Genomic DNA, 27,217 nt, shown 5'->3' on the forward strand with positions numbered 1-27,217 from the left:
CCCTAAACCCAGCGCTCGAACAATAGAAAACATCTCACACAATCAATCAGCATTTTTTACAGCGGTACTCAGAGAGATCACTGTGCCTGCAGTCGTATTATTTATATGGGCGATAAATTGGTCGTCTTTGCCACAACATCTGCTGAGTTTTATCTCACGCTCTTAGAATGATGTCTGGCATCCACATGGCAGACATTTTAAGCAAATTACTGAACACATTCCCCCCGCCGGCGTGATCACTTTATTGTCATTAAAAAGGTTTGCTGCTTTGATGTCTGAGGCTGTAGCACAGTTACACACAGCAGGCAGTAAATGTCCAAATGTGGAGGGTACACGGTTGCGTAGGTGAGGATAAGAGTTTCTGTTCTTTTTTAGAAAACTGTCCTGTATCGCTCACCCACGCCTGACCCATTGCTCAATTACCGTTCAATGCAGTGGGTCACTTTGACCAGATCTGGTGGATACACAGATTAAGGGAAAGGACAAGTGAAATACTAAAAAAAGAAAAAAAAACACACAAACACAAACTATGAGCTCATCACATTTGACAATGATTAAGTCCCTGATTCACTTTATCCTTTGCTCACTTGTGTCACAGAAAGCACCTATTCAGTATTTTTGCAGTAAATGCCAGAAATAGTGAGGATTTCAGAAGAAAGAGTTTCATACAACAACAATACAAAACTGTCAAAAAGTGCAAATTAGCTGAAGCATTTCCTGACAGTGAGCTCCAAAGTTTAACAACCCCTGAGCTCTGCTTTATTCCTGCTGTGCTTTTCCAAAGTGCGAAGAAAAAAAAGAAAAAAAAAAAAAAAAGAAAAGCATGGGAGAGTGTTAACTGTCTTCTGTAGAGCCATTCATAGTCTCTCTACCGCTGGAAATGCTGGTGAGGAATTCGGGGAATGCGACTTCTCGGCAGAGATCAAAAGGGTTGAACATTAACTGTGCTGAACTCTTCAGCCCTCCAGTGTTGCTCCCAGGGACTGCCTCTCAAGTTCAAGGGTCCCGCAGGAGCCCTGTTGAATGCTCAGTGTCAATAACAGGTACGTCACATGGAGCGGTTACACGTGAAGCCGCGGGTCATCTCCTTTTTCTGGCCCCAGCGTCCTCCCAACCTATGCGCGCACACACACACACACACACATATATATATATATGTGTATGTATATATATATATATATATACTGGGAAATATAGGTGATGAGACGCTTTTACACACCTGCTGCTGCCACTGTGGGTCAGAGTAGGCTTCAGAGAGACAACCACAAATGCAGAAATAAGCACTTAAAAGCACATAACTTCTGATGTGAGAAAGACTTTGTGGGAATAAATGCAATTCTCAGGCGCTTATCTTACCGTTTTGCAATAACTAAAGCCGAACATGTATTTTGCAAGAGCTGCCAGGTCTTAACCTGAGGTGACAACTGTTCTCCAGATGAGCTCTCAACGCTGTTCTAACACCTGCAGTATTTGAGGCCTCCGGAGGGGTTTGTCTTTGTCGGGCACTTTGAATAAACCCGAGTGGGTGCCCCCCATATCTAGGAACTGTCAAGAGCGACCTGCAAATGAGTGAGCCTAAAGATAAATCATCCAGATTAGGAACCATAAATAAGTGATCTTTGTACTGAAATGCCTCTAGTTCTTTCAGTCCACCTGCTGATGGCTGTTAAAAGCAGTCATTCAAACCTTATTAGTTAATGAGCAAATTGGAAATCCAATTCAATTCAGTTCCCTTTTTTTTCAGAGCAGTATTCCTTATAAGGAGAAGATGAAAGACATCAAAGCATCAGTTGATTGATGAGAGAGAGAGAGAGAGAGAAAAAAAACGGGGCTTTCACACACTTACAGTACACATCAGGTACACACACATCCAGAGTACAAGCACACACAGATACACACACATAATACAGCTGAGGAGGGATTAGTGTCAAATGCTACAACTATTGTACATACAGTATCTCTTTGCGGAGGCCTTGGCAGCGTTCCCAGGTAGCTACTACTGAACAGGACTTTGGGTGGGTGCCATGTTTTGACAGTGAGGGATGGGGACATCCATGCAGCAGCTGTGGGTCTCTGTCACAGGGCTGGAATGGGAGGTAAGAGGGTTCACTGGGTGACGGTGCGGTGGAGGCGTCCTCTCTTGTAAGAGGCTCAACCCGCTTCCTGCTGGGGGCCCGGACAGATTTATGGCCCCGCAAATGAAATGTAAAAGCAGGACACTCTGAGGAGGCAGAGGCTTGTGCATGGGCGCTCATGCATTTGCGTGTCTGCTATGATTGAACGTATTATTGTAGCCATTATTTGTGCATATGGCGCATCAAAAACACTGCAAAAACGTGACAGCCGTGTTTCTCGTTACAACTCTATGAACATCAAAATGCACACCACATCCGTTTAAAGTGGATATATCATGTTTTTCTGTGTGTTTACATTATTTTTATACTGATATTATAATGTTGGATGTTCAACATGGTCAAAAGTCCAAAACATGAGGTGAACGTATGTGAAAATGCTCCCTGCATGTCAAAAGCCAGGGCTTCAGCCTGCTCTGAACGCTCGTGATGACATCAGATTGTTTGCACATACCCGCAAACGGCCGTCCATTGGTAGCCTTTGTTGTTAAGGTTGTTCACGTTGTCCACTTGCATATTTTAGATCAGATTTGGGCTTGAACATGTACAGAGCTGGAGGACGGATCCTGAAGCTAACCGATCAGAACAGAGTGGGCTCATCAGGAAGGGGGCCTTAAAGAGACAGGAACTAAAACGACCTGTTTCAGACAGAGGATGAACTGAGGGGCTGCATAAAGAGCCAGTATAAGATAAATAAGGAGTTTTTAAATTGTAAATCATGCGACGATATTCCAGTAGAGCCCCAGAATAAAAATATAGACCTGGAAATGTGTATAATACGTCCCCTTTAAAGCGTAAGTCTGCATGCGTTTGTGGATTGTCGCCCTCTGTGGCAGTAACAGGTAATTGTAAAGATGCTCAAAATACAAAAACATTGTCATCATTAACTAATGTATATTTATAAATGAACACATGGTGACCTCTGTCTCCGGTTTAATTCTGATTTCCCCTTAAGTTGTTTTCACCAAACAATAAACCAGTAATGTGTTGATGAATCAGCAATTACAAAGTGTAGTTATGACCTTTTACTTGTATTAGTGTTGGGGTTTTTTTTCAAATGCATAAAACCACAAATCTGGCAGGAAATGTGCCACTTAGCAATAAGCTGCTACCAAAAGCAACGAGACTGAACAGTAGAAGAAAGACAGCAAATGTCAGAATCCAACACATACAGTAGATGACATAAAATTTAAAAAAGAGAAGTTAAAGTGGGAAAGATGACATAAATTAAACGAAAATGCAAAATGCTCTATTTGATTAAGACTTTGGAGTTAGATAAATAGTTAGATAGATTTAAAGGGATAGAGCCCTAAAGATAACAGTCAATTGTTGAGCCATTAATGGGGAGACAAAGCAGGGAAGGTGTGTTAAATATTTTACAGCCAAATGATCATTAGTGAACTCTTAGTGAAATATTGGACAATAAGCGAGAGGTGGAGCCCCGGACTGATGATGATAAGACTGATTGTATTTCTGCATGAACTTTGGCTGAAAGTTTCATTTACTGTTTTGGTTTTTGCCTCAATTTTTAAGGTTCAGTTCAGTTATATTCGGTTAAAACCCAAACAGTGATGTTTCGACGATATACATTTATACACACACTCAGCCGTCATGTTTCATGTTGTGTTTCCGATACTGATATAGGACAGTATTGTGTACACTAACATCCGTGATGTCAGAAAATCTTTAAAAGCATAATATCTATATTTAGTTGTTGTCTGGTATTGATCCTTGTATTAAAAATCCAATGTCAAAAACCAGTGTCAATCAATTTGAAAGTGACAGCAGACTTCAGCCCAGGGCCACAGCCTTGTTTACGTTTGTTTTACAGACTGTGCCTTTAAGGACACACAAAATTACTGCGGTTAATATTTTATTAAGGATTTTGACATGGTTTTGTTATTATATAATGTCTTTATTGTCAAGCAATGCCCTGGCTTTGACAAAAATGCATTTATTTTCATAAATACAGGTACAAATGTTCTGTAAAATCAGGGCCTCTGGGTACTATTAGATCCATATATCCTTCAATATCTTTTATAGGTTTTGTAAAGGCAATTTTTTGGGTTGGTGGGGGATTTAACTGAACTATGATATAATATATAATATATAATATGTACAGTAGGTTAGTAAATAGAGCTCCAATCAGAGTGCTGCTGCTTCATGCTGCATACTCAGCTGGTATCTGATCAAAAGCTCCTGGAAACACGCTCACTGGCCCACGGGGGACAGCGGTGACACTCTCACATGAATATTTGACAACCCATCAAAGTCATGTGAACAGGGTGGAATGCAAAAAAGGTTGCTCTTAATTATCAGGGGCGCTTTTTACCCCCTCATTTTACAGGCTTTTTATGAACCTTCAAGGGCACATTTGCCCTGAGCCCGTGTTAATTACTGACCCTGGTTAGCGTGTGTGTGTGTGTGTGTATGTAAATGTCTTTTAGTCCCATTTCTTCACTCATAATTCAGTCTAGTTATCAGATAACCGTCTAAAAAGCCCCGCAATCTTTCCGACAGACGGTGGTCACAGAGTGGCGGGGCCCACTTTTGCTGATAAGTACAAGTTTTCACTCAGGTGTGCACTTTGCCCCGTCTCTTAAACTCCGAGGAGACGCTTCTCGGCACAGAAAAGAGCAACACGAGTGACGTTGGAGGGTCAAGTTTGTGGACAGTGCAGGTCAGGGCTCAGCTGAGGTGGCCTTAAGCCCAAAACCCTGAGCTGTGGAGTTATTTCAGTCCAAAGCTAGTAATGAGATGCATACTTGTGTGCATGGCAGAGACACAGAGGCCCTTCATGTACACAGCATCCCCAAGTCTCCTCCTCTGTGAGCTAACACAGCCAGCCATTCACTGTCTGTCACACTGCAGCACATGATCCTCACACCCACAGCCGTCCTAATCAGCCTATTTATGAATGTGGTGGCATATAAAAAAGACATTTCGTCTCGCGGCTGTGACTGAGCACAAAGGCGATAATTGATTTATTCAGTTTAAATAATAAAAGCTTCTTCATGAGGTCAAGGGCGTTATTCCCCCAGAGTCATCACAGTGGACGAAGTCATTTGCTGAGTGTTGAATCATCAAATGTTCCCTCTGAGTTGACCTTTTCCTGCTGCTGCATCCTATCACTTGATAGTAAAAGAAAGAAAGTGAATTAATTTCAGGCGCCGTGGAGTTGCACTCTGTGAACTCTGCCAAGTGTGTGGCTCCTTTTTTCGGCCTGAGCTGTCATTTGTGGATGCGCATGATTCTATGCTATGTTCTCCAGAACTATACTCATCCCGAACAACAGGCGCTATATTAGATGGGAGATGCCTAAACGCCAGTGTGCTGAAAATTACAAGCTTTGATGCAATTGTGGTTTCTGTGCATGTGTGTGTGTGTGTGTGTGTGAGAATGACTTAGGGCTGTTTTCTATGTCTAACGTCACAAGATCTCTGCCCATCAGATCACTTACCAACATATTGGGTGGAGAGAGCAGCTGCCTTTTTGTATTCTTGTTGTCTCCACAATGTCTGAGACTGCAGAAGTCAAGTCAGTGTCCCTTATTGGATAAAATGGATGGATTAATGTGGCTGCACGTATTATTATTAAATCAGGAAGTCCTGTGATATCATGTTGGATGAAGAGTATCTCTCATTTGTTATCAACATTGTCTGTCAGTAGATTTCATGCTATCTGAATCAGAGCAGCCTACTCAGATAGGAAGTAGAGTATCACTGAAATTACTGTAGACAAATCTGCATGTGTGACCTGAAAGCCCCGCAAAACCCTCATGCCCTAGAAACTATTTTTGCACTGAGGTTTTCTTACTTCAGATCTTATCCGTGAGATTATTTCGGGTTTTTTTTTTTTTTTGTCACGAACACTTTAACCCCTCTATTTATCATCATCATCTTTTAACAGCAGGATATAACCACTTAAAAAATGTTAAAAGGACATTTTCAAGTGTGTCTTAAAAGTTCTGTATGTGAAATTATTAAGCAATTTACATTTATTAATTGTTTTTATTGCTAATGAGTGAGTGGGTTGTAACAGAATTTAAGAAATGAGACCTTCCATGACTTTCTCGGTTGTCTGTAACAGCCTGTGGACTGATTTCTACGTGAAGGACCTGGGCCGGATTTTCCGCAAAAATCCAACGGATGTGACGTTTTTGTGTTCTCCTGAGTGCCTTGCCTCTCTCCCACTAACATCAACGAACAACCAGCATAACAACACAACAAAAATGGTGCGATTTGACTAGAAACACCCTGCAGATATTAGCTCTCAAGCTAATGAGACAGCTAGCTAGCTGCCTCCGTCAACCACTACACATTTCACGACAAAACACCCCTGCAATGACAAGTCGCCCACTCCTGAGCGCACACAGCTAAAACAACATTATTTCCTCAACAGCGGAGCAGAAAACAAGCTCCAGAGTGATAGCAGAACATAGTTTACCGCTTTTGTTTTTCCTGTTGGTAATCCAAAGGTTGTAATAAGCCCACATTTCTCAATGAAACTGTAGCGTGTTTCTTTCCGGCCACAGCATCATGCTCCCTGGGCCACAACACATCGCTCCTCGGCCACAGCTCTACTGCTCCATGACCACAGAGTGACTCCCTGGTCACAACTTGCTGAGACTACCGATGTTTAGTAAAGACGGTTAGTAAACAAAGTTGGTGGTTTGCAGATCGGGTCAGGTTTGGGTGGTTGATTAACGCATATTTTTTGCGGGTTGAGCGTTGTGGATTGTATAAGATAAATAAGGAGTTTTTTTTAAACTGTAAATCATGCAAAGATATTTCAGCAGAGCCCCAGAATATAAATATAGACCTGGAAAAGTGCATGATAGATCCCCTTTAACTTAAGGTCCTTGTACTGGATGTCTTCTGCAACTTTCAGTCATATCTCATGGTCTTCATCAGCAGATGGAGCTTGCTCAGTTGTCATGGAGAGTGAAGAAGAAATATTTACAAAAAGTAAATACTTCATCAATAAACATAATAAATATAATTGTAAGTATTTCATTAATAAATATAATAAAAATATAGCAGGCTAAATAAATACTTCATATTACAACTGTGTTATATTATATTGTCAATCATTCATTACATCTGTTTATATACACTAATTAAGGATGGTTGTAGTTGCTGACAAATACATTAATTAACACATAAAATGTCCTCATATTTACCTACAAATACATTGTAGTGTATTTTAAACTTATTATTATATTATGTTTCTATACTAATAAATATACTAATACTAAATAATAAGGCATAACAGCAGAGCCTAATACTAATAAATATACTAATAAATGCTAAATAGATGGGTTTAAATAAAGTGTTACAGGGTCACAAATACGTTGTCCGACCTGCCCTAAAGTGAAAACAAAGCCCAGAAAGCTCAAATATCTCCTGCTCATCTGTGCAGTGAATCCTCCCCGAGTAAACTTCAAAAGGCTGGGTCATTAATAATTCTGATTTAGAAGCTGGTCCGCTTGTTATTTGCAATTCTGATAACCGATGCTTGAACTGCAGGAGTGAACAGGAGGTGAGAACAGGAAGAAGGGGTTTGGGGAATACAATTTTGGGGAGTTGGGAGGTGTCTACTGCTGCAACTTTTCCCAAATTATGCCTCAAAATGCTGACACCCTCTGGAGTGCTGCACCCACATGGGAGTTCACCAAATATTCCAACAAATATCCCCAAAAATTGTTCTTTAAATAAATTGGTATGTGTATTTTGTTATGCATATTTCATGCACCTTCCTTAATTCATTAGGGTTAATCCTGTATATTAACCTCTGGCTCATTATATTACCCTTCTAATTAGCCTGGGTACAGACACAAACGCTATATCATTTCAAGCAAAGACGAAACTGCCGTTTTATTTTAGGTCTATGTTGCTCTACATTCTGTGAAAGATGTGACAACCATCATTCCTAGAAGTCTCAGTGGTGTGACAAAACATGTGAGGACTGCGGCGAAAAAAAATACGTGCAAAACTCGGCCTCCATTGACTATACACATATATGAAGTTGCACTAAGTAGTGGTTTACCACCAATTCAGAATATGCATGCCGGCTTCCTAGTAAAAAGTTTGTGATGCAAGTTCCTTCACTCTTGCGCAATTTAAATGTTAAAGCTTGAATCTGTGATATCTCTAAGTAATAAAGATAAGTGGTAGTTTGCATGCTTTTTGTCAAAAAACCCCCAGTATGAGATAGTCTGTTGTTTTTCTAGTTTTTCAGATCCAATCAGATGTGAAAGTGGTGTCAGCAGGCCGCTCTGAGTGATGTTAGTTTGCTTAACCAACATTCACACACTCTTACCGGCTGACCCATTCCCAGGGAGAGACCCGGGAGAGGTGGGTGGGGGGGGGGGGCAAAGAGCAACAGTGACACCCGCTAACACAAACGCGGCAGGTAAACAAGAAAAGCGAGATTGTCCCATCCTCTCCCGTGCGGCTGTGTTAGCCATAAAAACACACTCTACCATAAACACAGAGAATTTCAGGCGGACAAAATGATTCACCGCTGCAACCTGATCAGTCTGTCTTTCCCCTTTCTCATGGCCCTGTCTAAATGTCAGCATCTGTGTAAACGCTAAGGTAATTCACTTGTCGGCTCCCTGCTGTCATGTGTGGAAGGAGCTGAGGACGAGTGAATCACTTTCGGTACACAAACATTCTCTCGAATCAGCTGCTACTTCTTATGTTAATTACTGCAACAACACAATATTTAAATATTTCGTGGCTTTTGAGGAGATACCAGTTGACATTTGAATGTACATTTCTGGTATTTACACTGCTGCGTTATTCAACAGAAGAGTCTTCTTTTTTTTCTCACTGGAGGAACAATACACCAAGTTCATTGAGGCTAATGGTGCAATGTACTCACATACAGTTGTGAGTAGACACACACTTTGTGTGAACGGAACTGAAAGCCAGAGTGACCAGGGGAGGCCCCCAAAGCAGACAGCATGATTTCTAAGTGGCAGCACATAAAAGCAGCGTGAGTGTTCACAACCAGTACATGTGCATAAAGAGACTTCCCCTAACCATGACTCAGAGTGAAGACGCTGAATAAAATAGATTAAGCAAAACTGAATTTTTCAATACCTATATGGCTGTTCATTTTCCACAGACATAGCATTTTCTCTGGAATGCAAAAATACCTTGTGAGGGTTTTTTTTTTTTTCTTTTATGACAGAAAGTGTGAAGTGACTTTCTTTATGATAAGTTTAATGTGGACAGTTGACAGTTGATATCTTGTCAAACAAAGTCACGCTAGACAAAAAAATACATGTAATAAGACTTGACAAACACAACCAAGGAATGGAAAATGCAAGTGTCATAAAACAGTAGCATGACATGTTAACTAGTTTGTTTTTTAGTTTACTGACTTCAATATAGTAAAAATACAAAAAAATATCATTTTTAGTGATTAAATAAAACCTGCAGGTCAAACAATATTACATTTATGATAAAATTTTGACAGAACATTTACATTTTCAGGTAAGTATGCAACTTAACTAAAAGTGTGTTCAGACTGAATGTAAAGCCCCTTTAAAGGCAGCTTGATCACATTTATAGTCAAAGCAAAGACGTAAATGGACCTGGGTTGAAAATGTTAAGTTATCCTGAAGCTTTTTGATGCCACTTTAATATACAGAGACAAGAAATACGATTGTCTGAAGAGAAATAAATGAAAAAATTCCTGTCAAGTTTTGAGATCAGTCAAGCTGTCAGTTAGAAAGCTAATTTTCCCTCCATATTAAGATCAATTACATCTTAAAGAAGCAGTTTGACATTTTGGGAAATATGCTTACTCACTTTCTTCCCAAGAGTTAGATGAGAAGATCAACACCACTCTCATGTCTGTATGCAAAGTATTTAGCTAGAGCCAGGAGAGGATTAGCTTAGCTTAGCATAAAATCTGGATACAGAGGGAAACAGCTAGCCTGGCCTTCTCCAAAGCTCATAAATTTGTTTACAACCACCTCTAAAACTCACAAATGAACACGTGTTGTCTTGTTTGTTTAAACCGTACATTAACAGAAATGTTAAACACGATAACGAGACTCTATAAAGTCGCTGTGCCCAGCTGTTAGTTGCCAAAAAACAGGTATAAGTATGTAACTCCCTGCAGAACCACAGCTAGCTGTTTCCAGTGTTTGTGCTAAGCTAAGCTAATCGCCTTCTGGCTCTAGTTTTATATTTACTGCACAGACATGAGAGTAGTATCAGTCTTCTCGTCTAACTCTCGGCAAGAAAGTGAATAAGTGTATTTAGCAAAATGTTGAGCTGTTCCTTTCCAACTTTCTGTCTGCGCCTACGAATAAGTTATGATCATTTCAGTTATGCTAAAATGTAGCACAAATCTTGCGAGATCAACATATAGTAGCTGTTAAAGCTGCTGTATATGACTCAATATTCCTTAGTTTAATGTGCAGTCTGGATGATGATAGACAGAAACTAAAACTGTCTACATCAGATTGGACAGGCAATTTTGGATTCGTTTACTATCACCTCTTTGTCATTAATGATGCAATTACTTGAATGAATGAGTGCAGGATTGTTATAACTCAATGTATCATCATGCATATCACGTCGGTGCTTTATCCACTCTGCCTGATTGCTCTTACAAAAGCATACACTGATGGATTTACACAGAAACTCCACGTTATAAATGTCAGGAGTCTGCTGGAAAGTCTTTCTATAAATGTTTGATAGCTGTTCATATGGCTCTGACTGACAGCGTTCTGGGATAAATTCCAATTACTATTCCGTCATACTTCCACACTGAAATGCAACCTAAGTGAAAAGCTCAGCAGTCAGGGCCGTGACAGAGCCTATATTTCAACGCCAGGAATGAGGAGGACTCACTAACGCAGCCTTTTGATATAGCGCATTGGAAACGCAGAGCGATTTAAGTCTATACAATGTGTGACAGCTCTATATACTGTGGCTTGTTCAATAGAATAGGGGTGCGCTAGCGGCACTAAGATCACTTTCGGTTGTATCATCATTATTTGTGACTTTGAGCCAAGCCTTTGATTAAAGACTGCTGTGTAAATTTACGTTGGAACTTTATAGCCTTTTACTGTGCCTTACGGTAAAGAATGTTATTTTAAGAAATCTTTTTAACCCAAACAAAGTGATGGGTTTAAATGAAATAAAAGTGCCTGGCTGGGCATGGAGACCGGTGGAGCATGATTCCTGGAAAGTGCTTTCCCATGTGTGGGTGGGCAGATCAGTTGGACAGGAGCAAGTAGCAGCCTGCGCCGGTGTTTGACTCAGGAGAGGGCATACTTTTGAACACACTCCTGCCAAGTTACAGGCACTCAGAGACCTCCCACAGCTCTGTCTGACTATTTTTTACACCGAGCCTGGGAACGCAGGGTTAGCTGCTCACCTGCAGCATGTCTGGGCACTTTTTTTTTTTTTTTTTTTTTTTTAAATCTGCAGACTCTGCTTCGGGGAATTATGGGAAGTATCTAAGATCTGTGCAATATGGAAAAAGAAGATAAATGAGATAGTCTGTAGTGGGGGCGGTTGTATAATATTACTAGATGAGGAGATAACAAGATGCAGTCACATACAAACATAAAGGCACACGTGTACATCCACACATGCGTACATGTGTAGACACACACACACATATATGCACATAAGTGTAGTCAACATGGACCAGATGCTTAAGATAAAGGGATTAAATGACCGGCGGTCTGAGCAGCTATTTTAATTGAAGATTTGCTGATGAAGACATACTAATGCCTAATGGGGGTCTTCTATTTTTAACCCACCCCACCCTCAGTGACCTTTAGTAGTAGAAAAGCTGCTGTATAGAGTCAGAGCAAGCTATACTACTGACCTTAATACCATTTGTAAATAAACCTTTTCACCCTCTGGCATTTTTATTTGAAAGTTGATCTATGGAGCAACATAATGTAAAATACTGGTGCATACTGGGACACGCTTTCTCTTTACATTTACTGTGCAATAGATCAAAAGCTAAAATTTTGCAGTGGTGCATGCAAAAAGCACTTTAAAGTGAACACTTCACGACACATGCATGAAGTATATTTGCATTCCAACTGATATTCTGCAAACATATGATAAGATAATGCTTTGTTTTGCCTCAGTCTTTTTAATGCACACAACTTTTGATCTGTTGCATTTTGCTGTAGCGAGCTGCAAGTCATTCACAGGTCTCAGCTTCAGAGGTGCCTCTGGGTGCTGTCAAGGGTTCACAGAGTGCAAATTTGTGAATGAATCTCCTTCCATTTATGGTGCTGGTGCAAGTTGTCAAGACAAGAGGAACTTGATACTCCCATGGTTTCCTCTTCAGGTTCTGCTGTTATGCCTTATCAATGGGTTGTTGAACCACTGCAGCATGAGTTCACTATTTCTATTTGCCGTGTTCATTATTCTGCAGCTCATTGTGACGAAGCAAACAAATGTTTTAAAAATGTAAATATTGAATTATTTCAGTCAGTTATACAATCAGTTAGATTGTGGACTGCAGTCTGGGATACATATCAATGAGTAACTAAACAGGGCTTGAATGTAAACTCTTCATATCTTCAGAAGTTTCTGTTACTGATGATTCATAAAGTTTTTGTCTCACAGCTTCAGAGGAGACTCTAGAAACTTTCTTGCGAACAAATATTCTTTTAATCTCACCCTTCAGACTCTAAAAACACTTAATCATTGTACCACCCTCAAAGCTGTGACCATGACCGTTTTTACTATCACCTGAATCATTTTCAAACTGGGTTTATGCATCATCAGTCACTGAATTTCAGTTTCAGGTAGTTTGTGCTTCTCATGTGTCATTGGTTTTACAATTAATACATTTGCGTTACAGAGCATCTGTTTTCTCAAAGATAAATACTAAACTTGGAAAAACCCAGCAGACTGTTTGACAACACTTTCTGTTTTGAAGACATTTCCAGATTCCTTGAGACTTTTTATCCAGCTGGAATAAAAATATTCTGTTGGCTGCACAATAAAGATCCATTTCCCAAGTTGCGAATTGTTTAGAGAAATTTCCTCGCTCATTGTTTTTATGATACTTCACCTAAACTGACAGTTACTTTTATCAACAAGATGGTCTGTGTTAAACTTATTTCCCACTATTTTATATTGTAGAAGTAAAAAATATCGTGCTAAAACCAATAAAAGGGAGGACTGGGTTCAACTTTCAAAACGTCTGCATTGTTGCATTTTCTCCCCTGTGCTCAAGTTTGATGGAGAAAACTAAATAAAAGGAAAATCGAGTTGATGTGGGTGTGTGAACCCCTTTTTTGTGCTAACCACCATTTTATACTCTCACATGAAATGAAATATAATACATATTTTTCTCGCAATGCACAAAACAAGCAAGAAGATGTGTCATTCCTAGTTGACATCTTTATTTTGTTTAAAAAAACAAAGTTAGAATTTGGGAAACAAGTTACAAGTTTTCTCTAATCTCAAGATGACAGAGAGGTCCTTGAGGAATCTGAAAATGAAAAACTCAAACTTCAAATGGGAAAGTTCAAAGTCTGATTTCACTTTTAGACAAGCAGATGCTTTGCCTTGTGACTCAAATGCAATCAGCAATGGTAAAGTCTTAAATAATAACATGAGAAGCACACACTGGGAGCTGCAGGTTTCAGGTTTCAGCTAGTACTCTTAGCTGTGACGACACAAGCGGGTGTCTGATGGGGCCCACGCTGAATGTGAATGCAGGTGAGTAGTCACACCTGAATTCTGCTAAATGTACTCCACAGCCAGGGCTGAGGCGTGTGAGGTGTGAATGAGACCGCATGTTTCTCACCTCCTGGTGTAAAACGCAAACAATGCTGCCCGGGGCAGAGTGAGGGATTTAGCAAGTGGCAGATTGTTGAATGGGAGAGAGCAGACCGCTGGCGCTGGTGAACAAACAGAGCAGCCACATCAAAAGGCAGAGGGCGTGAACTGAGGCTGGACAACTGACGACAAGGTCAGACAGTCGGGACACTCTCCTAAACTAAAAAGTTCCAGATGATGATGATGATGATAGGTGAAAGAATTTACAATAATGCAGACTAGTTATCCATTTTAATACCTATTTCCATGACAAATCTATGAGCTGGTTAGTAATTTGATTTAAACTGAGAAACTGAGATTGAAACTGAATTTTCTGGAACATTCACACTTATTTTGGATTTAGGTTTCTCATTTTATAACATTTTATAAAATACAACATATAGGACCTTGTCAGGAGGACAGAACAATAAAATCTGGACTTATTTCCATCGTCATCCTCGATGTTCTCACAGTCAACAATTCAACAGGCATTTGTTGTCTGACATTAATAAATATTACAAAATAAGCTCTAAAGTGTGGATAATTAAACATTAAGAACAAACAATGAATGAATAAAATGTTTTTTTTAAGGGGGTACTTAAATAGACATCACATCAGGAAGACAGCAACTATGTTTTTGGTTTATTTTTAGAAATCTGCACCAGTAGTTTCTGGATACAGTATGTCAGGAAACAAAATACAAACAGGAAACGTAGTGTAGTGTGACACTACATTTCACCTGTAGATAAAAACACAGCAATATGCACTATTTGTGAGAAGAAAGTGCCACGCAGCAGCAACACGAGTAATTAAGTCATTTTAGAAATGAGCACTATCAGTTTTGGCATCGATATTGTTAAAATTGTAACAAGAAGTATCAGTATCGTATTGAATTTAAAAAGCTTGGTATCACCCATCCCTACTGAATAATTTTACCTCCTCGGCACTCAAAAATATTCACTTGAAACAGGGTCATAACCCACAGACATTATGCAACGGGTGACGGTGGTTCACAATCACAAACTAGACTAACTGAATCAATACTTCTTGTATTTACAATATGATCCCTGTATGGTGGACAGACGCAAACTTTCTAATCATAAAAATAAACAATAAAACTTAGAAACTGACTTAAAATGAAATATCTCTATTAAAAAAAAGCTATAATACACACAAAACAAGCATCTAGTTGATGTTTAAATGGTGTAAATGTTTACATTTTTACTAGAACATAAAACAAGTATTTTACATTGTTTCTCATGCATTTACCTTCTGCGTCCTTGTCTTTCAGTTGACCTTGCTCCCTTTCATGACCCAAGTAAAAAAAAATCCAATGGCGCGTCAAGCTTGGTTAAACTGACATCTGAAGAGGTTTACTGGGCTGTAAAGCATCGCAGCACATTGTTAACACATGAGAGGACAGCACAGGTACTCATCATGTATTTGTTGTACAGCTAAAAGTATTTTGTTTCCTCAGATCTTATATTGAACTACAGTTTGGGAGCTACATGATGAGCTCATTGCAAACTTCAGGAGGGGGATTTTTGAAGTGTTATATCTCTCAGCGATTGTGTATGATAGATAGTAAAAAAGATGTAATGAACACCATGGAAAGTTTTTTTCTCTTTCTAGTTTATGCAGACGTCCAGGGTCATAAAAACCCCTCTGATGTATACCCCTGGTTGTGTGTACACATGCTGCTGTACACCAAGTGTGTGTGTTAAACCCTCCTGTATGAAGAGGTGGCACGGTGGTGGGAAACTCAGTCATCCTTAACCAGTTTGGGAGTCAGTCTGCCCAGGAGTGCAGTTTTCTTTGTTTCCTGTTTGCTGGGTGGGCATCCCCGGTTAATTCATTACCTGAAGTCCTGTAGCAATTCTGTGTGAGATGTGAAGCACGACAGCACATTCCTGTACCTCGCAGAAACGGGGGAGTGGGAGTCGATGGTGGTTTATTTTAATGAGGTTTGTGTTTGTCTAAACCGCTGTCTCTCTTCCAGATCCAACCTCTGGTTTTACATGAAAGCAAGTGAAAGAGAAAATCAGACAGCTTGACTTGACATAGTTTGCGGTAGTAATTACTTGTAACAGTATGAGAAAAACTGCTCAGGATGAGCAAAGTGAAAGCTGAAACAGGGGAGGTTTGAATGTGAGGAGGGTGCAAGTTATAAAAAGAGTTTTTGTAAAAGGGACATAAAAACAAGACTATAAGTCATAACCCAGTATATGGTTGAGCTGTCTATGGCCATTGATTGAAATTGTGACCAATTTGTTCCGGGGATGTTCAGTGTTAGTGTCTATAATGTGAATTCCTGGATATTAAATGTTGATTTTCTGTAGTGGTCCCAGTGATATTTGTTCTTAAAGTGTACTGAAGTAGCATATCACAAATGTTTGAGTCAAAAAAGGGTATAAATGCAGTTGCAAAAACAATACTTGAAAGAGAACTTATTTTAATTTTAATTAGGATTATTCTAATTATGTTAACTCCTGCTGCTCTTTCATCTATTTCTATCTGTGGATGTCTGTAAACATGGTCTCATTCATATGTTTACATTGGATTAGCATGCTAGGCTAACAGTGAGTCAGCTGTGTGACTTTATATCCTCGCCGTGACGTCTTGGCAGAGCACACAAACACTGTAAACACACCTGTCACCTGCAGCTACACCTTATTTTTATACAGTCTATGGGCTACACATTGCATGGCATGGCTATGCTAACGATGCCAGACATGCTAACTAGCTGCTAGCCACTGTGCGGGCTGGTAAAATGGATCCGTTGTGTCACTATGTATCGAAGGGTTGGTGCTCCTGTCAGTGTTGGAGCCTCTGTGTGAGACGCTTTGGTCGGTAAATGTGTGTTTTTAAAACTAATTTCGGGGCTGCGCTTGCGGTTCACGCCGATTCATTTTAAAAGAGCAACGTAAAATGGGGAAACTCCAACACTGGACTGGCTGACCAATGGTGTGACTTCATCACTAAGTCTGAGAGTCAGCGACAGACAGACATTCGGGGTCATAGGACTGGTCTGTGGCCGGAAGGACATCTAATCCAGCAAGCATGACTAACCACACAGCTGACCACATCCAAAGATTTCTGCTTGGAAACAGAAGTGGTCAAACCTGGACACTGAACTGAAAATGTCTTTACTAAATTTCCCCTGAGCAAGGCACTCCCCCCTCCACCTGCTTCAGCTGCTGCTAGTATACTATACTGTGTACGTTAATCTAGAATTTAACAGGTTTATACAACTTGGGTCTCACTTTTGTCACAAGTCCGATGGGGAAAGATTTCGAGAGCAGTCAGGCAGGTTGTAAACAAGTCAACAATTTATCCAGATTATCTATCACCTTATTTGGAGGTAAAACTTAAAATGAGAGCACTCGTAATGTTGGTAGTAATGCTTCATTGCACAAACAAACTGTGTGAGCAACTACTGTGTGTCAAGTACAGCGAGTCAACTACGCTGTCTGTAAACTAAACAGTTTGGGACATGATTTTACCATTCGCCTTTGTTTTATATTCAAAATAAAAGGCGCGGATATAGTCTGAAAACCAACACAGACACACTGAAACTATAAACTGTCTATGGCCTGCTGTGCGGTTCTCATACTATCTTTATAATTTTGCGTGTGCACCTGCAAACCTCCCAAGAACCAAAAAATTGTCTCAAGGATCCGGTGCTTCTCAAAATTTGGCACAATGCAGTGCACTGCAAATTCAATGTTTGAAATTGAACATGTTAGTCTGTCACTTCCTCTTCTGCCTCTTTTAAGAAGCATCTATAAAAGACAAAAATAACAAGCAGGCAGGAAGAATAAAACACTTGTGCTGTAAAATTGTAGCCATTCTTAAAAGGTTTCACAATGACATGCGGCTTTTCCTGCTTTCGTCAACTACATGAGTGGGTGAACAATCCTGCAAGGAGTTTTACTTGCCCAAGTCTGTACACAGACAGTGTGAAGAGGAGATGGTGTACGGTTTTATGCCTGGAGCCCTGCGCTTCGATAGAAGTGCTTGCCAGATGGTCGAACAGCTTCAGAAACCCTCTGTTCCCACACCTTTCAGATGTCAGAAGTGTAGGTGAGTGTCCAACAATTTTTTTTATAACTTTCCGAAACCGATAATTTGACATTCGCGCCCACTTCACGCAACTATTGGCCAGGTGTGCAGAGGTGGGAAACTAATCAGACTTTGAACTTTTGTCTCAAGTTCACGTAACTATTTTTGGCACTTTACGTGTGTACAAACGAGTGCACACACCATGAATGCCTTCGAGGAGAAACCGTCTGGAAATGTGTGGTTATCCACACACTTTAACGGTAATCACGTCTCTCATCATGATGATCAACGCTTTAAACGGCTATAAAACACCTTTGTCTTCCAACGTGGTCGGACAAACTAGTTCTTTTTGAGCGTAACCCGTCCTTTTACCCAGAGGTTGGTTTAAAACCGATCACCTGACCGCTTGTGTTTCTTTTCACCAATATTGCTGCCCTCCTCAGCTATTTCTCTGGTAAGTAAACCGTTATTGGTTGTAGCAACAATTGCCAAAACTATGAAGGTTTTACAGGTCCAAGTGAGTAATTCAAATAGACTTAACTGAGCCAAATCAGCTGTGAGTCAGGTTAGAAAACTGCAGGACAACACTGAATTCTTAAAGCGATACCTCTGTTTGTGGTTAGGATTTTGTAATAGTACAGATACAATGTCTTATGTGTGTGTAAATGACCCCTGTGAAAAGTGTGAGGAGCTCATACATAGATTAAACGCTTTCACTCTCTGCAGCTGTAAACAGGAGGCAGTGATGCAGAACACCAGTGACTGGCTTCAGAGTAATGAGCACACTTCACTCGCTCGTTGGACACTAAGAAAAACACACAGCTTCATAAATATCTGCCAGACTGAAAAAATTTTTATTCAGACAAGTGTGCCGCATTTTCAAAACATTCAACAGCGTAACGTGCCCACACAAACGTGCACAAAGTATATGAAAGTATGTTTTTTTTAGAGATTAACGCAAAACAAATTCCATTCCTCTTACTGTACACTTCTACTGTATGTGTTTAAACAACTTACTCTCATGACTCTAACAATTATAGATTTGTCACGTTGCAAGAATTTGGAAATACTTCTCTATTTCTTTTTCACAAGAGCATGAGAAGAAATCCCAATAGGTTCACCTCATTTACTTTCTTTTTTAAGTGAGTTTATGTGAAGTTCAGAGCACTAGTGTCAATAAATTCTGCTATATATATATAATAAGACTCCTAAACTCTGCACAGACAAATTGCTCCCTCAGATTTAAGCCTACAAAATAAAAGATCCAACTGTGTTGCTGTAACTGAAAAGACCTGAGAGGAGTAATAGTGCGTATTAAAAAAAAGACAGTACTGTCCCTTTAAGCAGACCAGCATGACAGTTGTAACACTAGGTACTTCCCAACCACAATGTAGAGCAGCATAGGGGCCCATTCAGGGTGTATCTGTGTCCTCTCAAAGAAAGGGGAAGTAGATAGTATTAAAAAACCATGCAGCCTGTGTGTGTGTGTCTCTGTGTGTGTGTGTGTGTGTGTGTGTGTGTGTGTGTGTGTGTGTGTGTGTGTGTGTGTTCCATTAAGACGCAGTGAAACCGAATCCAACACTGCTTCCACCTTTGCATCCTTCCCATTCAGATCAGTATCTTCGGTCCTCTGTGAGTGCAACAGCTGCAGTAAGACATAGGACTACATGAGGGTCTGCAACACTCTCCACCACCACCCCTGCAAAATCAGACAAAGGGGAAAAGGACATGGTAAACTTGTGATATGACTGTGTGTGAACAAACTTTCGGTTATCAAGAAAAACTTTCAACTCTGCAAATGAGCCGCCCCTTTCACTATGAGTTTAGTTTTAAAATTGCTATGAAATTCAGATGAACGCACATATATTCGCCCACCTTTTAGAGTACAACAATGAATTTACGCAAGAAAAGGGTATAAACAAAAGGACGCCTATTAAATAAGGTTGTAGTTTCAATGTACACTTGCTGAAAACCAGCAAGTCAAAGGACAGTGAGGGATCAGACGGCTCCAAATAAAGTAGGATTTCTCTTGAATTAGACACATAGATTAACTTTATCCAGGGTGTAAACCACACAGCTGTGTAGAGGAGGTTAAGTTAAGGTAAGCATTTCAAAGATAGTGTAACGGACAGTGCTGCTTTCAACTTGAATATTTCTGTGACTGCTTAAGTCCTCCTCCACTTCCTGTCGCTGCACCTAATGTTATATGTGTACGTCTGTTGGGGAAAGTCACTCTGGAGTGTGTGTATGCAAAACTCGTCATATGGTAAAGGTGTTGAGTCACGTTTGAGTAGGTTGTTTAAAAAAAAAACACACACAAACACCTGAGGACATCACCTTGCTTGCTTGCAAGTGGAAAAACTAATTCATTACATGTCCTGTCAGGATGTTTTACACATTAATGAGCTATTTTTGCATGAAGGGGTCTTCCATAATTAATCTAGACATACGTCACACACACACACACGCCCATATTTTAACCTAATATCAAGCCTGAGAGTCATCTATCAAAACTGATACACTAAATGTCAGATGTAAACATGGTAGGAGGGTGACATCAGCAAAAGGCTAATTATTTTTATTTTTATCAGCTGCTCATATTACTGCGAGAGTTTTCTATATGCTTGTCACAAAATAACCTTGTTTATTGTTAACTGCAGCGATCAGTCTTTTGTAGTGAGAAGAAGAACCAACTTTTGGGTTCAAAGGGACATGAAATCCAGTTAAAAAAGATCTGCTCCTTTAAAGGTGTACTCCATCATCCATAAAGTTGGTGGATTTGTGAGAGACAGATTTAGAAAAATACAAAGATCAACATTGAAGCAGTAGAGGCTGAGATATCCTGACTTTTAGTCCCTAGCTTCCTCTAAAAACACTAGATCCTACAGTTCCCATAATGCAACTCAAAAGCATCTTTCATTGAACCCTCCCTGCCTCCTACTGTGTGTTCAGACAGAATCCAAAGCAAGTTTTTTTCACCTGAGCCAGAGTGAATTGACGCAAAGACACTCCGGCTCGAGTTGAAAACTTCATAATCGTACAGATACATGAAGGAAAAAGATGAGAGACTGGAGAGAAAGAACAGAAAGAACTGGAGTTTCTGGTGAGTTCAGTTAGAAGCTGAACTGAAGCAGATAAACTTGCACAAAGTCTGTCTGAACATATCGCTAAATACCCATGTCTTTCAACTCCCACACCTGCGGTTTGTCATGCGGGCATTCTGTCGAAAATTTCAGTCAAGCCCAAACTGAGATAACCCTCATGACATCATCACGGAGGACGTTATACGATTGTATTCACAGGCTGAGTATGACTACTCGTGATGAGTAAACTGAGCTTGTAAATATGTAAAAATCAATGGAATTCAGTGAAAAACAATACATCAACACATCCTGAAAACAATCAGCCTCATACAGTATATCTCCAAATGGTTAAACAGCAGAGGAACTTCTGCTATGTGTCTTTTTACTGCTGACATATTTGGTGCTTCCATCACAGTCCCATGTGCATTATAAGGGCATTAAATGGTTCACACAGAGGTTGACTTCTAGGGAAGCTGAGTGGCTGTAAAAGCTGGGAAGCCACGTGTCACAGGAAATGTATTTCCAGGGGGCTGACAGAGTATTAAAAGGAATGTGGGCGAGGCTGTAACCAACACGACCCAACTGGCATCATGCCCCGCTGCCTCCCTCACGTGACTCACCCTATTTGTGGAGGTTTGGTATCTGAGCGCGGCTTGGCTAAAACTGGCACACAGAGATGGAATCCGCTCACATGTACCTTTACAGTATTGCTGCTGCTCTTACGGACAGGCAGGCGCTACACACTCAAATCTGAACCTGGGTGGTGTGTGTGTTGCACTTTCATTTATGCAGCCCTTTGCTATTTATACATGATAAGCAGCAGAGCAAACTGCTAAAACACAGAGGTATGCAGGGGAGCTCGCATGACATTTCCCACAATGACTTTGGTTCACTGTGGGAAAACCCATTTCATCTGATGTTGATTAAACCAGGCCAGTCACTTGATAACAGCGGCGCTTGAAGGGATAGTCTCGTCTACAATAGGTCACACAGAGAGCTGGTTGGCTGCAGTCCACAAAGGCCAGCTCTAATGCTCTGATATCAGACTGATGTTAGAGGCAACAATCTAGGGATCAACATCCAACATCCAACATCCAAGCAGGAAATAACCTATAAATTATTATTTTTGACTTGTTTGTTCACCACATTCCCTTTTTGTTATGTCTATTTTAATTGTTCACACATGGATGCAACTTATTTTAGAAGTAAAATTTAAAAGCATAAGTCTGGTGATATTCTATATTTTGACTGAAACCAACAATGAATTGATCCTATTAACAAGTATTATCTGTGTAGTCAAAGCCTGATATGGCCTTTTCTTATCCAGTGAGTGAGCCACACTGTTGCACTGTTCATTACCATAACTGTGAGCACTGTAGTTTATTTTGAGCCGATCCTACTGTACATACGCCATCCTGCTTAATCCGCAGCTGAAAATAGTCCCAACAAAAGCACTTTATTCTCTTGTTGGAGTGATGTCTGTCAGGATTTTTTTAACCTTTTTACAAAAAATGAAACCATATATTTGTGACCCATTTTTAAAGATTTACGACTTTATCCGGAACGATCGATTTTAGTGACAAACACTTTGTTGGTTTTGGTCTTTTATTGGGACTCGATAATAAAAATATAGAATATCGCTTTTCCTTTAAACCCAATCAAGGATCAGATGTACAGCATTTACATCCTAATGCAAATTAAAGTAAATTAAAGTATATAAAGTAATTTCTTCACCCCAATAATTTGACCTCATTGGGTAATGGGTGATGGAGGATTGGGCAGGATATGCGATCTGCAATGAGCTGCCTTTAACTATTTGAATGAAAGCAACGTCAGCCCCTTTGAGTCACTGGTTACTAAACTCGTCGAAGTCCAGCTGCCTCGCATCTCCGTCGTAACGTGAACCGGGAGGAATGTGCCGCAGCGTCGATGCCCGCAGCGGCTGGCCGGCTTCTCCGATCATGATCTGCGACCCATCTTTCATCGACAACAAGCTTATTACCCAAAAACCTCTTGACCTCACACTGACAAACACGAGGCCAACTATCGGCAGAGATAATCCTGGAGGGGCGTTAGAGGTCTGACCTAGACCACCTCTGTGAGTCCTGGAGATTCACGCACACTCAGTCAGCAAAGCCAGACAGAATCTGTGTGACATACGTGATCTTCAGACGACCCAAACTATCCTTCCTCATCCTCCGGATGCAGCAGGGCAACCTCATCACTTAGCGCTGTGTGATGCCGAGTGCAGGGCCAGGCCTTCTTCAAGAGCTCCAGGCTCATTAGCAATCTGTATTTCAGAGATTACCCACTGACACGCTGACCGACAGCTGCTCCAGAGGAAAGCCAGCAGGCAAGAGGAGCTGCCGGGTAATGGGGCACTTCCTAAAATCATCCATTTACAAAGCTGAGATTTCTTCTCATACTGACACGCTGTTATCCAGTGGAAGTGTGCTACATTGCTTCTTTCACTGCCAAAACAGAAATAAATTGGCAGGGACTTTTCAGCTACTCTTTGTAATGAGTCAGCGTTGCTAATGTTTCTCTTCACACAGCTGCTAGCCTCATAAAAAAAGTATTAGTCCATTTTCTGTTGCCTTGGACCACACATCTGAAAGCGTGGGGGCATTTTAGTGGTCTCTTCCTGCCTCCTCTTTGAGTCGAATGAATGGATACAAATGAGACCACAACACAAGCACAAGGAGACATGAATGCAACCTTTTTTATTTCTTTGAAAAAGGTTCAATGAGATAGAAGCTAACAGCTGATGGAAGCGCCGTGTCAAATCAGGCTGCTATCAGGTTCAAGGTGCACAGAGAGCCTCTCCTCAATGTATTTTTACACAAGGAGCCAGTGAAGTCATCACAGCTGCTGTGGCTCTCCCATAGAGGCGGAGTGAAAGGTCGTCCCTCCAGCTGAGGGCTGTAAATTCAAGACGTAAAACGGGAAAGACGTACGCTCCACTCAACAGGTGCAGATCCAGAATGAATGGTCACCCGTTCTTCTCTTTTTTTCCCCCCTCTGAAGGAGCGAGGACAAAGACGAGTAAGACAGGCGCATTCAGCCTTGAGAACTTACGATGCTCAAATGGCTTTAATTAAAACAATGATCGTCCTTCATGAAACCTCTGGAAACGCAGGAACTCGGGCAGAAACTTGGCTCGCGCGACTCATTTCGGAGCAACACAACACACAGCGAGCTCTCTGAGATTTAAAAAGTGAAACTACTTGAGAGGTTTAAAAACGATGAGAAACCCCTCATCCACTCGTTCTCTTCAGATCACTTACGCTGCCTCTAATGAAACAGAAAATGTGACCGTGCTTGTGTATTCCTGCAGACTGCAGCAGATGAACAATGTATGAATGCTTGTTTTGTTGTTTGGGGTTTTCTAACATAAATCTACTTACTGATCCACATTTAATTTTAACGCTGCGTGACAGCTCAACCAATATTCAAACTGAAGCATGCACACTCTACCGAGACAGTTTGTTCTGTCTTCTGAAGCCAAATTCAACCTGATAGAGCTTTCTGCAGGAAAAACAGTGTAAACTGTTCTTAAATTGACACTCCAGACTGAATCTGTATCAAACACTAAAGCCCTGAGAGTCCAGAGGTCACAGTAAGTACGTAGCACAACAGCTGTGATCAGCTTGGATTCTCATCAGATACAATAACATTCCAGTTTCAAAATGAGAAAAAAGGAACTAAATGTCCAAAAAAAAAAAAAAACTTCCCGAATTATTTCTGCAGTGTAATCTACTTCACCACCTTCCCTTTCTAAGCATCAGTGTGCTCGAAACACACGTTTCCAGAATTTTCTCATAATTGTCATTTATGATCTTATCAAGATTGTTAGAAGTCGTTTTGTGCATCTTTCATTGGTCTGAATCACTCTATTCTGACTCAATGGGTAGTCTGACAAACTCACCTTGTATTGTAGTTTTATTTGTTTTATGAAGTGTTCCTCAATAAACATATGCAGCATTCATGTCATCTAGGATGGATGGTGGAGATATTCCCATGTTTAGGAGATTTAAGACGATTGTGTGATTGCAGTCGGTCATGTGAGGTTTAAAAATACTGTGTAATGACAATCACATACAAAATCCATGAAATTTGGCTGTAAATGACTTAAAAGACGGACTCTGGCTGATATAAGGAATCCTTTTTGAGCTACTTCCTTCTTATTAAGCACCAAAGCTGACATATCAGACCTTTACGAAAGTCTGACACGTAATTACAGTAACAGTAAAATACATGATTACATCTGAGTCATGAAAGTCAGTCACCCTAATCAACAGAAGAGCAGGAGAAAGCTGCTCAAACATGCTTAATCCAAGGTACATGCAAACTAACAAGTTGAACAGGGTCGTCCATTTCCAAGCCAAAAACTGCGTTCTTGTGCTTCTTTCATTTATCCGACTCTCAGAGTCTCTTATTAACTTAAACTATTTTGAAAATGAAGATTTGTGGGAATGTGTGAGCGAATTGCATTTAAGATTTATGAAGGATCCAATTTTTGAACATTTCTGTTACATAATTCATTTTATTGAAATGCTAACGATGTCAAATGTGATAGCTCATCACAGGACAGTAATGCAACTAACCAGTAAGATCTGTGAGGTTTGTGGTGTAACTGACAGCAGCCACTGTATTACAACAGTAGGGCTGGGAACTGAACTTCAATACTTTTATGGCACCAACCAAATTGCTTCAATACTACCTTGTATCAAAAATATTCTACTCAGTTGGTACCAAATTTCGATACCTAACAGGAGCGGAGCTGTCTGGATAATTTGGCTGTAGCCTCTTAACATAAACAGCAGCAGCGTCTACAGCAGTTTCATCAGTAACAGGAAGTTTGACCAAAACATGTAACCTGCAGGTAAGACAAGACAAAGCTGTATTAAAATATCCAAGATGATGATATCGCCCATCATTCGACATCAAAACAGCGGCGGTTCGGCAGCTGGTGAAAGGCTGACAACAGCGTCTTGTGAGGCTCTGCTAACGCTAGCTAACATTACCTGTGGACTCCTGTGTTGTTATGTCACATAGAGACTGCTTTGCTACCTTTGCAGCGATTTGCCAGCCGCTGAACTGTCTTGTTTTACCTGCAGGTTACGTCTTTTGGTCAAACTTCCTGTTACTGATGACGCCGCTGTAGATGCTGCTGCCGCCTCCACTTGCTACGTTTTGAGCCATTAACCCGACTATCATTAACTGACAATATATACTACACAAAACAACTCTCATAAAGCAAAGTGATAAAAGGTTGAAGTGTTTGTCGTGCTAAGATTAGCTTGATGGCGTCAACAGTATGAAAGTGATTGTAGTAAATGGGTTTATATTTTTATGTTATAAAACTGCTTTGAGTGTGTAAAAATGCCAAGGAGCTGTAAAATAAAACTAAAGATTTGTACTGTAATGTAATTTTCTGGATTTTATTGAATTGGTAAAGAAAAAAGTATCGTTCAGGAACCGGTATTGAAAAGTTTTGAACGATACCAAGCTCTATACAACCGCCTCATAAACAATAAATAAACCAGGCAAAAATTCAGAGAGCTCAAGAGCAAAGCTTTACTCAAAGTAACTTTGACTCAGGTCAAACCATGTCACTAACCTTTCTGTGACTTTATGGGGGTCAAGGGTCAAAACCTTGAATATGAATAGTTTACACAAGCATCAAAACAAATAATTAACACTTTTCAGTGAAGTCTTTACAGCCTCCTCCGGGCAATGAGGAGAATGGGACACAACTGAACTTTGATGCGCACATGATGCTTGAACTGCCAAAACAACACACGAGGGGGAGGAGGGGGGGTACAACCAGAGCAGCTAACAGTTATTCTCAACATCTATTAATCTGTTGATTATTTTCTCAATTAATTGTTTAGTGAATAAAATGTGAAAAAACTGCATTCACAATTTCTTAGAGGCCACAGTGGTGTCTTTAATCGGCTTGTTTTGTCTCACTAACAGTCAAAAAAACCTTAAAATATTAAATTCACTGTCATATATGTCAAAGAAAAACACAAAATCATCACATATGAGAAGCTGGAACCAGAAAATATTGAGAAGAGTTGCTTGAAAAATGACAAACAATTATTTGATT

General features: G+C 40.3%; 2 long non-coding RNA genes across 3 annotated transcripts; both read right to left on the reverse strand.

The window, feature by feature from the left end:
* Window positions 1-228: 228 nt before the first annotated feature.
* On the reverse strand, window positions 229-2,399 carry LOC121888236. The gene is made up of 2 exons (XR_006093167.1): window positions 1,220-2,399; window positions 229-1,115 (listed from the first exon to the last, which is right to left on the reverse strand). It is a non-coding gene; the product is annotated as an uncharacterized LOC121888236 (long non-coding RNA).
* A 16,455-nt stretch (window positions 2,400-18,854) lies between these two features.
* LOC121888298 lies at window positions 18,855-25,699 on the reverse strand. Of its 2 annotated transcripts, none has more exons than XR_006093190.1 (2): window positions 25,031-25,699; window positions 18,855-19,718 (listed from the first exon to the last, which is right to left on the reverse strand). It is a non-coding gene; the product is annotated as an uncharacterized LOC121888298 (long non-coding RNA). The 2 variants fall into 2 exon arrangements; XR_006093189.1 differs by lacking the exon at window positions 25,031-25,699 and adding an exon at window positions 23,263-24,174.
* Window positions 25,700-27,217: the final 1,518 nt, after the last annotated feature.

This window comes from Thunnus maccoyii, chromosome 21, assembly GCF_910596095.1.
Source record: "Thunnus maccoyii chromosome 21, fThuMac1.1, whole genome shotgun sequence".
NCBI classification, from domain to species: domain Eukaryota; kingdom Metazoa; phylum Chordata; class Actinopteri; order Scombriformes; family Scombridae; genus Thunnus; species Thunnus maccoyii.